General features: G+C 43.0%; 1 long non-coding RNA gene across 1 annotated transcript in view; it reads left to right on the forward strand.

The window, feature by feature from the left end:
* The window catches only part of LOC146856474 (uncharacterized), a 77,142-nt gene that overhangs the window by 23,505 nt on the left and 40,034 nt on the right, over positions 1-13,603 (forward strand). The window contains exon 2 of the long non-coding RNA XR_014980952.1: positions 7,999-8,087. This is a non-coding gene — a long non-coding RNA (uncharacterized LOC146856474). The remainder of the gene's footprint in view (positions 1-7,998; positions 8,088-13,603) is intronic.

A 13,603-nucleotide genomic window follows, 5' to 3' on the forward strand; every position in this document is an offset into this window, starting at 1 on the left:
GTGCAACTTGTAATCTCTTTAAACAGTAAATCCTGTTAAGGTCCAATCTATGTTTCCCCAATTTTCGTGATGAGTCCACAGTCAGCAGATTGCTCAGCAATCCTTTTCCACTGAAAGGTGGCCACCCTATGCAAGGGTCTCAAAGCACATAGGGGAATGTTAGAATGGAATGTACCTGGGCCTTCTTGGCATAGAATTATTGTGCCCTTGGCCTTGTCAATGGTTAAAGCGGCAGACCCTGATGCAGAGGTCTGGGCCGGGACCAGGGTTCAATTCCTGCCTCGGTGGGTCTTGGCTCATAATTCCTCGGATCTGATTTCTCGCCTCGGTGCCTATTCTAATCATGGGTCTCACGCTGCAACTCTGGGCAATAGCTTGCTTAATCTCCACAACGGCCCCAACAGCGCTGGGATGCCTGGCTTCACCCTGGGGATGCCCAGGAGTGGACATTTCACAGGGAAAAAAAACCAGGAAGGGTTCCCTAGCGGTATGAGTACAGCGCCGGGAAACCCCGAAATGGGGTAGCTGTGCGCTATATAAGTACAAGCACATTTACATTTACATTTATGTTTGTCCTGTAATGGACCCCACAATCTACGAGCCCGCAGGAAGTGTTCAACCTTTTATCAAGGGATCTGTAACACTGCATTACTTGGTTAAAAACAGTGACAACCAAACTGCACTATAAACCCAAGCATGGGTGGTGTTTGTCCCACTGTCCCAGGCCGGAAGGTGACTGGTGGCGGTGGAGGCGGGTTTGTAGTTTAGGGCACAGACTTATGATTAAGGCTCCCGGTTTTCTGTTTTTACAGATAAATACAGACAGAAAAACATTTATTTTCTTGTCTGTATTTATTTTAAATGTGGATAAAAGCGGAAATTAGGTGCTTTTGAGTGATTCTAAATACAGTTTGCCATGGCTACCAGGCCAATAACGGTGTGGATTAATAGGCAAGAGGGTTAAGAAAGAAAGGAATTTTAGTAAAGAGGCTTACACAGCACTAAATATGCACACGGCTGAAACAGAAATGTGCATATTTTCATATAATTGCATTGATTTATCTTCTGCAGGTGTTCATATTACTGAAACCTGGCAGGCATTCAAGCATGACTCCATATTTATTGGGTAAATAAATGTGGGAATATACCAGTTTCAGCTTAATTTTTTTCAACAAATCCATAATAAATGCAAATAAATACAGATAAAGATGACAAAAAATAAATATGGATAAATACAGACGGAAACGTCAAAAAAATAAATACCATAAAACCGGGATCCCTACTTATCATTTTGATAAAATTGTATTTATATTATATTATAATGATAGTGGATTTCAGCCAGTGCTCCTCATCCATTGGTCTCTGGTTGTGTTATTCACAATTTTCTTCAGCTCACTACAGCATACACCATGGAGCACAGGGTGAGCTCACTTTAGCCATTGGCGTACCTCTGGCATTCTGCACTTACGCAATGTGCACTTACACACAACAGTAATCCCCTTGTAAGTTTTGCAAAGAACACTCACAGACAGTTGCAAAGCCAAAAGCTGTCAGCCAACGCCAGGCCGACTTGCTTTGTCAATGCTTGTTTTTAGCAGCCAACGCCAGACCTAACTGTTTTGCCAATGTTTGTTTAATATCACTTGTGTAGGAAAAGAGATAGAGAGGTAAAGAGAGTGATTGAGAGACGGAGAGAGAGAGAGGTAAAGAGAGAGATAGAGACAGAAAGGAAGAGAGAGAGCACCTTATTGAATCTGTAGCTCACGGGAAAGGAAGGGGTCAACTCGGGACACTGTTTACAGGGCTACACAAGATGGCGGATCTCCCAGCAGCGCTATTTTGTTCATGGACTATGAACCACGTGGCTTTTTTCTTTATTGGGGCTCCCATTCCTAAGAGTTACCTGGTGGGTGGAGGCTCTCCATTTCTTGGCGCTGCAAACAGTCCAGGTCCACCCAGTGTCACTGCAGCAGCTGCAGATTTACTCCATGAGGGCAAAACATGTGAAGTTATGAAACTGCCCGATTCAGCAGAGTTCAGCATTTCCTAACTTCACATGCCCCTGATGTACATTCTGCACCTGACCAGTTTTGATTGCAATGGCGTGTGGTTACCTGCACCTAAAGCTCAAAGTGACCAGATGGACTAAGGCCCAACAAGAAGATTTTCTATGTATTTATTTTGGTTTTGAAAAGAGCTCGGTGTCATTTAATGATAATTCTGAAGAGGTGGTTTCCCCATTGCTATCATTTTGGTTGGCCCAAGGTTCTTATCTGAGCCTTCGAGGCTGGTTAAATATTGACCACCTCAAGCCGGATGCTTTTTAATCGACTGGACTTTGAAGGGATCAAAAGACGTTTGCCAGAGACAGGTTGTTGCCACATCTAGATTCCTGTATGCATTTCCTACTGTGAGGTGGTGGAAAGGGGGACACAGGGGGCTGGTCTAAGAGAGGAGTTGGCCCATAACCACCTAGAAGACCTGCACAAGCGCCAGCAGACCGTCAAACTTAGATAAGGCTCAACTTAGTGGATAGCACCACCCACAAGCAACAAGGCCCTTGTACCCCAGGGGTCCTCAATATAGACCAAAGATGAAACAATATATGGGTGACAGAGCTCCAGTGACAGCCTGATGCTTCGTTCTGGTGAGCATGCGCTGTTTCCGACCAGTACCGTTAGGGTGCCCCATATGAGCTCATTCAACCAATAAGGACCGGACATTCTGTGCTGTCACACCACAAGCTTGAGGTTCAGTCCCATGTCATTTTCCCAATTTGTCACTAGCAGCTACAGCCAAGTACCTCAGGTGCATTCTCCACCTGGTACTCTTGACCATGGTAGGCCTTTTTGAGATGCATTCCTTTATAGTTTTGGACACCCCTAGGGGAAGGGGGCTCTTTCAATGTGGTACCTCACTGGGGTCGCCATAACCCATGCTGGCCAATACTACAAATTGAAAGCACATGTTCACCCCAAGTGGCATTTTGGCACTGAATAATAAATGTTTATAATTAGTCAACTCAATGTTATTCATTTTTTAACCACAGAAGGATTAAAGACTGAATGGACTGGACTGGACGGGATTCGAACCTGTGACAGTGTAGTGGAACACAGATTCCTACAGTGGATGCATCAGTTTACTGAGACACCAAAAATAATGAGACCGGGGCACAAATGATGCACTGGGTGCTCTGTCTTGATTTGCTCTGGGCAGCACACCTATCTTGATTCCTGGGGCAGACTGGGACAGTACACCGAATTACAGTGACAAATGCACAGTCCACAGCCAGTTGTGAACTCTGACAGTTTGTGCGTGCGCATTGAGGAGGTGGGGTGGCCTGTGTGAAGATGATCAAGGCAGCTTGGGGATGTGCGTACCCGTCTGCAGTTGGATGCCTAGGTGTCTGTATAACCCCTGTGTCCCCCACCCTAGGGGTGCCAGGAAGGATGGCTGACTTTGTGCCACCTTTATGTGCATTTTTTGATAGCTTTTATGTCTTTTTCCCCACCTCTCTAAAACAGTGCGGGTGCAAAGTGTTTCCTCATTTAAATGGGGCCACACCCCATTTTAATTGTGCTAGTGTAAAATGTGCGCTGCCACTATGTGTATTGCAGAAGGGGCTGCACAAGCACATGTGACTCCTATTAATAGCAAAGTGGGCACAAACTCCCATTGTATCACCAGGACACTCTCTGGAATAAGGCCTTAGGGAGGTCCTTCATTGATCTCAACCCTGTAGTGGAGTGGTTTCAAAACTGGACCAAATATGACACATTTGTCGATGTTATGCTGATTTGTCCACATTTGTCAATGTTCCCTATGTACTTTCTTTTATTGGGTCCCATCACTTTGTTATTCAACGGTCACGCACAAATGTCATGGCCTAGGAGGCTACTGTGGTGCCCAAGACCCCGGCTCCTTCTCAGCCCCAACCCCTCTTCCCCACCCAATGAGATCATTATGCCGAGGACGTAAGAGGTCGCGCGCAGCCGGTGATTGGCTCATTACGCCTAGGCGCGCGCTGAAGGCCGGGGGCAGAGTTATTTAGACGAGGGCAGCCTTCTGTGTACAGGCGCCGATTGGGGGCGACCTCAGCTGCGCCAGGGGACTTCTGAGGAAGAACGTGAGCACACGTGCGACGTGCACGAGGGAGGCGGGAATCGAAGCTAGCAGGGTGGAAAATGAAGGAACAGGAGCAACTAAAGAGGAAACAGGCAGGATAATGGGAAAGGCGGTGGAAGAAAGCGACATAAGAGATAATCACAGGAGACAGGAGCCAAACAAAGCCAACCTGCCTGCTGGGGCAGGGTCCCGTTTCACCTGCTACAAGGAAGGACGCAAGAGGGTGACTGGAGGGCATGGAACCTACGGGGATGAAGCCTAGAACCCGTAAATGATTCACTGTGTGGGGACGGGGCCGTGAGGCAGGCAAAGCGGCCAGAAAAAAGAGCGTGCACATTCAGGAGGATTTTTACGATTGGAGAGAAGTAGAGAAAATGAACGGGGGAAAGAAGTGAAAATAAAAAGGGAAACACATGAAGAAAGGGAGATCAGAAAATTTACGATATAGATACAGAAGGAAATGTGTAGGAGGAATGGAAATTGAGAGAAGAAGAGACAAAAGCAATTGAAGAGGGCAGGGTAAGATTGGAAGTGGAATGGGAAGAAGGGTGCTAGGAATAGAATAAAAAGACAAACAACAAGACAAAGAAATGAAGGTGAGGTGCTAGGTAAGAAAAGGACATATAAATGAAAGGAGAAAGAGAGGTAAATAAAAAAAGGAATGGAGAAGGAAGGAAAACCGGGACACAAGGAGAAAAGTGACAAAAAAGAAGGAAGAGAAGATGGAAGAGAAACAAGTAGGGGAGACAGTCAGGGTGGAAAGAGTATGGCAAAAAAGGAAGAAAAACGAGCAAAAAGGGGAGAGGTGTATGAGAAGGAACTCAGGAAGAGAAGGAGGGAAGAGGAAGACAGATGTACATAAGGGGAAAGGGAAAAGAAAGAGAGATGGGAAAATATAAGAAAGCATTGCAAAGGGCTAGTGGGTGAGCAGATGTTGAGAATGAAAGCCACAAATCAAATCAACTAAACAAGAAAATAAAGCAAACAAAAAATTGAAAATATGAGAGAATGTGAAACAAATTAAATAAAACAATGGGAACAAAGCGGACAGGAAGAAAGCAGAAGTAATGACAAAAAGGAGTAATGGAAAAATGGGTAAATATAGTAGCAAAAGCCAATAGGTTGGGATTTTTTAGATCTAGTGGCTTTGTTAAACTTTTTGCTGATGCTGTGTAGCAATCAACAAAAAAGAAATGCTTTTTTGCAGTTGCTGTACGGCACAAACAGCAAGGTGATGGAAGGAATGTCTGAATTAATATCAGCGACTGGCCATTGCTTGGGGTCACATTGCAGACCATCGCTTTTCATAATCTGTGCTACTCTAGACAGAGAACCGCCTATTGCAAATCAGTCTTGGTCCAGCTCCTAATTAGTAACAGTCAAGCCCAATCTGCCAGGTCCCGTCCGGATTTAAAAAAACAATCAACCACCCATTAGTTTCAGCCTACATAAGGTCTTCCCAGTGAGATGTGGCTTGAGTCATATGGCACAATGAACATGGGACCACGTCTGGGCATTGCTGTCGCACCAAGGACATCGACTGCAAAAACAGCAAGATTATTGAAGGAATGCTTGAATTAATCTCGGCCACTTATGATTCTTCAGGCCGCATTCCAAACATCTTGTTTTATTTTCATTGTGATGCCCTAAATGCAAGGGGGATGCTCAGACATAGGTCTCATGCCGACTGTGCCACTGAAACCAAGCTGCATCTAACTGAAGAAGCCCAATACACCACTGGCGTAACAAAAGTTGAAGGGGCCCCCCTTCAAGGTACATAAAGGGGCCCCCACTTTGTATTTACTATGGAGCTCTCAGGACTGAGTACGGTGCGGAGGGGGTCCCCTGCAGCTCGGGCCCCCCCCCACACCGCGGGGGCTGCGGGGGCCTGTGTTACGCCCCTGCAATTCACTGAAAACAGTCTTGAGTTAGTTGAGTTCCGGTTCAGGGAGGACCTGGCTTGGCAGTTGGAGCTGGATGGTTCCTATAGGAGCAGGACCAAGATTGATTTGCATATAGCTGGGTATAATCTGAGGTGACGAGATGGTAATCTGAGATTTTAATGATATGCTCTATTTAATCTCAGCCACTGGTAATTACTCGAGGCCCGTGGGCACATCCCAGTCCATCATTTTTTTGGCTGGTGGGCAAAAAAACGAAGGACTGGGATGCGCCCACGGATTTCGAGTAATTACCAGTGGCTGAAATAAAATAGAGCATTACATTAAACACTTTTTTCTACTTCTTTTTGTACTTTTCACTGTACAGCATCTTTAAAAAAAGAAAAAAAGGCATGATGTAAATGCGCACATCTGGTGCGTTTGTAATTTCTTATGCATTATCATGTGTGAAGACGTATGCACATGTGTTACCAAGCTTGTGCGCACATATGGAATGATGTGGCTGTCATTTTAATCATTCTTTTATTTATTGCTCCAAGATGGTGGATGCAATTTGGAGCAGCAAATAAAAAAAAAATGTTTTATGTGCAAAATCACTTAAAAAAAATGTTTTTAACGAAACTGCCTGGCAACAAATGGCAGCTTCTGTGCAAAAATTAGAGTCTGGATAGGAGCCGGAAAAAACCAACAACAAAAATTGTAATGGTGGGAGGGCATCAGGGAGTAGGTGGTAGAGCAACAGAGGAGAAGATGAAGGAGCTGTCAATGCGGGGTGAGTCAGCAAAGGAAAGGGGGAACAACAAGGAGTTTGAGAAGAAGACTCAAGCTGAGGTGGAAAAAAACGAAAAAATCTTGGGTTGGCAAATGGATGGGTGAGCTTTGAGTGTTTGGTGTTTGGGTGGGGGCATTCCAACTTAACGCACATAAGATAAGATGCCGGAGGTGGATATTTGAGATGGGGAAAGCAGCACAGAGGGAGAGACCAAGAAAACATATGCATTCTTATGGAGTGCTTAAACAAAAAGAAAAAATAGTAGTACCCTGAATGTGAGCAGTGGAAAAATACAGCCATCCAATTAAAAAGATGGTAAAGAAGCTTTGCTCCAAGGCAGGGGCAAATAAGAAGAGGAAGAAAAGCCACTGAATAAGAGACAAGCAAATAAGAGTAGCAAGAAAGCCAACCAATGGCGTGGCTCTAAGCAAATTCTATTTTTTTAGTATGGTTCATGAGAGGTCTTTTGACTACTAACAGGTAACAGCTATCTGTATGCCGGACCTAAAAATGGAAAACCTGTTAAGGCAAACAAAAAGTAAGAAAGAAATGCACTAAAAAATCCGAAAGGGGACAAGAAAAAGGTGAGTGATTAAGAAAACAGAAATATGAAGAATCAACACTAACAATGAAAAAAACAAAAGATGAGGGAACAAATACATAGAAAAACAAAATAAAGAGTACAAATGAAACCGAGAGAAATTGCAAGACAAAGAGAAATGTGAAAAAACAAGGGAACCCAGGGTGAAGGCAAGAAAAAAAGAATAAGAAAGAGAAAAAAGAATATAGAAGAGGGTAAGGAAGCAGGGAAGGAAAACTAAAAATGAGTGACAGAAAGAGAAGGTAGGAGGGAACAAGAAACAACCAAGAAAGAAAGGAAAAATTAAAGACAGTAGAGGGAGAATACATGGGAACAGCAAAACCGAGAAAAAAGGAAAATAGTCGTGCCAAGAAAACCTGTTTTTTTATTCTGGGAACAGAAGAGAGGGTGCACTTCTTATTCTGTATATCCTTTGCATTGAGAAGGCAGTGTTCTTCCAAATCCCCCCACCACCCTCACATCACTCAGCCTGACAGGTACACTGTGCTAGACTCCTCCATGGCTCTGCTATTTTTCTTTCTCCCGTAAATAGCCTGAACTTGTCAACCGTTCTGTCCCGCCCCATAAATATTCATCTCTTTTTACCTTTGTTCCCTTAGCTAGTTCCGCTGATCGGATTCACCGGGCTCGGCATTGGAAACGCAGCCGTGTATCTGATGCGCCATATCCTCTTCAACCCTGACGTCAGGTAAGAAGCAGCAAGCGACTCAAGTCATTTCCAGGGCCAGCAGCCAAATTAATTCACTTTCAGGGGCCAGTTGCTCGCAAAGACCAGTTGCCAAACTCTTACGCATCCAGAGTTCAACAAGCAAATTAAATTGTTTCCAGAGACCCTCAGGCAAATCAAATAACACGTATAGGCCAGTAGACATACTGAAGCAACCACTAGAGAAGCAAGTAGGCACTTCCAGAGTCCAACAAGCATTTTAAGGCACTTGCAGGGGCCAGCAGGCAAATCACTTCTTGTGCAAGACAGCAGACAAATTGAAGCCACTGCCACAGGCAAATTAAATCACTTCAACAGTAAAACAAGAAAATTAAGGCACATTCTGAGGCCATTAGGCAAATTAAGTCCAAAGCCAGCAGGAAAATGTAATTATCCCCAGTGCCAGCTACGAAATCCCTACATTTCCAGAAGTGAGCAGGTAGAAAAAGTCTGGACCTAAGGCCTAGCTCCCTTTAAAGCACAAGGTATGCATAATAAAGACTGTTTATACATCAAACTTCTTAAATCACTTTCAGGCACATGCAAGGACAGTGAGTCACTTCTATAGGGTCAACTAAATCATGGAGATCAAACATCAGATCAAGAGGCAGGCAGGGATCAAATCAGGTTCCAGTGATCTGGTAAAGCCATGCACCATGGCTGGTGATTTATGGTGCAGGTGATTTATCTAAATGCCTGGTCCAGCCATTCGGCATTGGCTAACAATCAGGAGGCAGGTACTTTCACCAAGTAACTTAAGATACATTCATGAACCAGTCTATCCAACCAGCAATGGCTACCAATCAAACCACCAGATGTGAGGCAACTGATTAAAAAGCCACATCTTCATCAGGAACCACTGACCTCTGATACATGACTCTAGCCATTTCCAGAGCATTGGCATGTCCCTGCAGCTCAACCTCCCGCTCAGGAGGCAGAGAGACCTGCACCAATTAACTCAAACCACCTACCGAGACGTGACCTAATCATGCAGGTATAAGGAAGCAGGTTTCTGAAGCAACAGATTTTGTTCACCAACCTAGGCTTATCCTTGAAGCATGTCTGTCCAGTGCGGTGGTAAGGAACCGCCCACAAACAAATGTAACCGCTTCCAGAGGCCTAGCATAATGACACAAAGTTGTCAATCAATCATGGTTTAGGAATCAGCAAAAAGCAACTTCACTCATCTCCACAGTTGTTGCCTAGCTGTGTAGGCATAGCCAACGAATTAGGAGGCAGAGAGATTGCCCCCTTTAACATGTATATTTTGTACTATCAAATGCTTGTTACAAACCTCAATACTTCACCTAATTGACGAACACCCTTATGCATCAACCCAAAATCCAGTTGGTAAAATACCGATTCGGTAATAGCTCCCGGTATTAAGTAAAAAATACCCAATCCCAATGCATCAACCCAAAAGCAGAAATCGCTATTTAAGGAATCCTTAAATAGCGATTCTTTAAATAGGGATTCCTTAAATACCGATTCCTTAAATAGCGATTGCATTTAAGGAATCCCAAAGTGAGATTCCTTAAATGCAATGCATCAAAGTTAAAAAATTAGCGATTTCGCTAATAGGTGGAGCAAATTACCATGAAGATGAACTGCATGGTAATTTGCAAAAACTTTGAAAAATGCACTTTTGTGCATTTTTCAAAGTTTCATGTTGCGCACACACATGCCCTTAGAGCATGTGTGTGTGCAACATATGTGCACATATCATTTTCAGGGGTGCAACAGGGTGTCCTTTTGACACCCTGGCACCCTTGAAAGTGCTCCCGCTATTAGCGATTCGGTAATACCGAATCGCTAATACAGACTGGCTTTACATTCATTCCTATGGGCCTCCAAGCCCATAGGAATGAATGGGTAGGTATTCCTTATTACCGATTCGGTATTACCGATTCGGTAATAAGGAATATTAAGGAATCGCTATTTGAATAGCGATTCCTACATGCATAGCCTTTTGCTATTCCTTATTAGCGATTCCTTATTTTTCGCTAATAAGGAATCGCAAATGGCATTGTTGATGCATAGGCCCCATGTTCCCACCCAAATTGCATCCTTGTTCCAGGCTACATTTACCGTGCAACCCTTTGCAAATAAATAAATAAATGTTTCCAGATCCTATCACAGATAAAGTGTGAGTTTACTTTACACCCTATTTAAAAAAAAAAGGTGCACTTGGTAGTGGACCTACATGTGTTTTGCACCTGATTCGGGACACAATAAGTTATAAAGTTACTTCAAGTACCCTTTCATTTGTTGGAGACCTCCACCACTGGGGTGAAGAGCTCCCTATGGAAAGTATAGGAACTTTAATAAAGTTTAATTAAAAAAAAAAATCGAATTATATTTTAATGTAAATTAATTTAAATGGTTATTACCACACAAAAAAATGTTACAGCATATTACCACCTCAAACTAAATGTGTATTAAATAATAATGCAATTTAACTATTTTCATTCAAATATTTTCAAACAATAATACAAAAATACCCTCGTTAAAATGTTTATTTATATTTAATTAGTGGTAAACTTGGTATTTAATTAATGTAAATGCTATTACTATTTTGAAAAACATACATACACACATACTTTTCAATACATTGGAAATGTAGAATTAAAGAATTTAATTTAGCTTTCATTTCTATAGGGCGTTGTTATTGCCTTCTTTGTTTTCTTTGTGAGCATGTAGCTGTAAAAGTGGTTGGCCATTTGTAGTGCTTATCTCACTCTAAGGCGGGGCAAGAGCACTGCTTCCTAAACGTTTTAGATCCACAACCCAATTTTTAGAATGAGAAACCTTAGCAAGCCACCTAGCTTTAGTGGACTGAGGTGGGAGATTTTTTTATGGTAACTAAGCATCGCCTGGTAGCGCACTGTCATTTACATACAGCACATTTTCCTTTGACATGGGCACTAAATTTGCACAGGCGGTGAGTTTTACTGATAAAACTATATTGGATACAAATAGGAAAGTGTGGGTTTTAGTGGATATTCATTATTTGTGCATCACCAAGTAAAGTGTCTTGATTTGTTTTGATACTATTAAAATCTGTGTTCACATCACACTTCAGAAATACAAAAAAAATGTCCTTCATGTTTTGCTTTCCTAGCTGCTGAATTTGTTCAGTACATTTACATTTTGTTATGTATTACAATAAAATGACATTCTACAGCCTTTCCTTTCACACTCCCTGTACCCAAGTAAGATTGTCACATAATTCACTTAACTTTTCTTTCTCTGACTGCAAAGTGAGAGGAGTTTGTGAACACCAATCCCCATGTTAAAAAAAAAGAAAGCAGCAATTTGTCAGAAGACATTGCCTGGCCTTTTACCTCTGTTTTTGAAAAACAACAAATGGGATACTACCGAATTTAAAGGCATCTTTATTTATTTCTTCGACTATTGCAGCCCACCACAAATTGGCTCACAATCCACCAATGGGTCGTGAGCCACAGTTTGGGAAACACAGGGCTAGAGTATATTATTTTTATTTAGCAGTCCAATTTCTGAATTGCACTTGTCGTACTTTTTATGGGTTTGTGTTTTGCAATAGCATGTACCTCTTTAAATTCTGTTAACCTCACCAATTTATGAGTAAATTATTGCCCATTTTCCCACCACTTCTCCAGGGCCATCCAACAATTACTCCCAAAAACATACTTATGTGCACAGAGATCTCCAGCACTGGGGCGGAGCTTTCAACACAGAAAAGATGGGTGAGGTAGAGAGCTCCACCCATACGTTATTAAAATGCATTTTGGAGTAAGTAAATAGTACTCGTATAGCGTACTACTTTATGTTCTACAGAATAAAATTTGATAATCAGGCCCCTAGTCTTCGATTGGACCCACCTAGATTTCAGAAACCTTCAAGTAATGTTAACTATTCACCTTGTGCTGACGATTGGGGCCAAGTGCAAGGATTCTCTCAGAAGACCATAGAATAAGGACATGAAGTGAGTACAAATCAACAAACGTGATTAATTAAATGTCCAAAAGAGAAGGTGAATTAAACACATTTATTCAAATTAAGTAAGGGCCTGGGTTACCTTATGTTAAACAAAGCTGCAATGAATCAACAGCTGAGAAGTCCTCTAGTTTTTTTCAAGACAGTGAAACGCTTGCTGTGTCCCTGTGTTGTGCCTCAACACACACTGTACTGACTAACCATCTTATAGTGCCAATGCTGCTACGACTGCAAACTACTACCTAGAACCAAAGGAAAGCATGCAGGATCATCGCACCAGGATTCGGCAAGGCCATTTCCACTAGTGTCTTGGAAGTAAGTATCTTTGGTGACTGCTGTTGATTACCAGTGCTGTCTCTGGGCCCCAGCTACTACTGCTCTGCAACTGATCAATGACCAGTCTGCTCCTTTTGTAAACTGGATTCTTGAGACGTATAGAATCCAGCAGTCAAGGCTTTTTCCAGCCGTAGTGGAGGGGTTGGAACTCCAATACATGTAGATGATCTTTGGTCATGGCCAGATGGGTTGCAAGACCCTTGATGCTCCTGAGCGGCCCACGCCCTGGAGACGTCATCTGTGGAGGCTTCAGCCAGCCATTGTCCTCATGCTATCTTCACTATATATTAGCTACACAAGTACATCATGCTAGGGGTGTTACTGGCAACAGTTGCTTCCCATAAAACTCTATTGTAACCGCCCTCATTCTACAATGATGTCAACATCCCTCACGACTACTACAACATGGACTCCACAAGGTATCGGCCACAACATCAACTCCTTTTGAAACAGCAGCAATCTTATCCTCTCCTGTACCTGGTACAATGTTGTGTTTCATGCAGTGTAGGAAAGTGCCCTTTTTGTATGGTCATCCACCCACTTCTTGTTCCAGTCCTGATGGTTATGACTCTCAAAGTGCACAGGAGCCTACTGTAATGTAATGTAATGTAATGTAATGTAAAAATTACTTATAAAGCGCAACATACACCGGACGGTTTCTTGGCGCTGTTCACTATATTCGGTGGGAGGCAGAGGGATGGGAAAAGCCTATGAATAGACACTGCGGAAAAGGTAGGTTTTCAGGAGAGACCTAAATTGAAGATGGGAGCAAGAGAGTCTAAGGTCCAATGGGAGAGAGTTCCAAAATGAGGGGGCCAGAAAAGAGAATCTAAGACCTCCATGTTTTTTACGCCTGTATCTGGGTGCCTGGAGGAGTGCTTGGTCAGAGGATCGGAGGTGCCTGGAGGGAACATAGCGATGTAGGAGGGAAGAGATGAAGGAAGGGCCGATGCCGGTCAAAGATTTATGAGTCAGGCAGCCAAGTTTGAACTTGCAGCGCTCTGATACAGGAAGCCAATGAAGAGTTTTGAGCAGGGGAAGGACGTGATGATATTTAGGTTGATGATAAATTAGGCGAGCTGCCTGGTTTTGTATCAACTGCAATCGTTTGATCTGATATTGAGGGATTCCTACATACAGAACGTTAGCGTAGTCGATCCGGGAGATGACTAGGGCCAACAATG

The sequence above is a fragment of the Triturus cristatus genome, chromosome 4_1, assembly GCF_964204655.1.
Source record: "Triturus cristatus chromosome 4_1, aTriCri1.1, whole genome shotgun sequence".
NCBI lineage: Eukaryota > Metazoa > Chordata > Amphibia > Caudata > Salamandridae > Triturus > Triturus cristatus.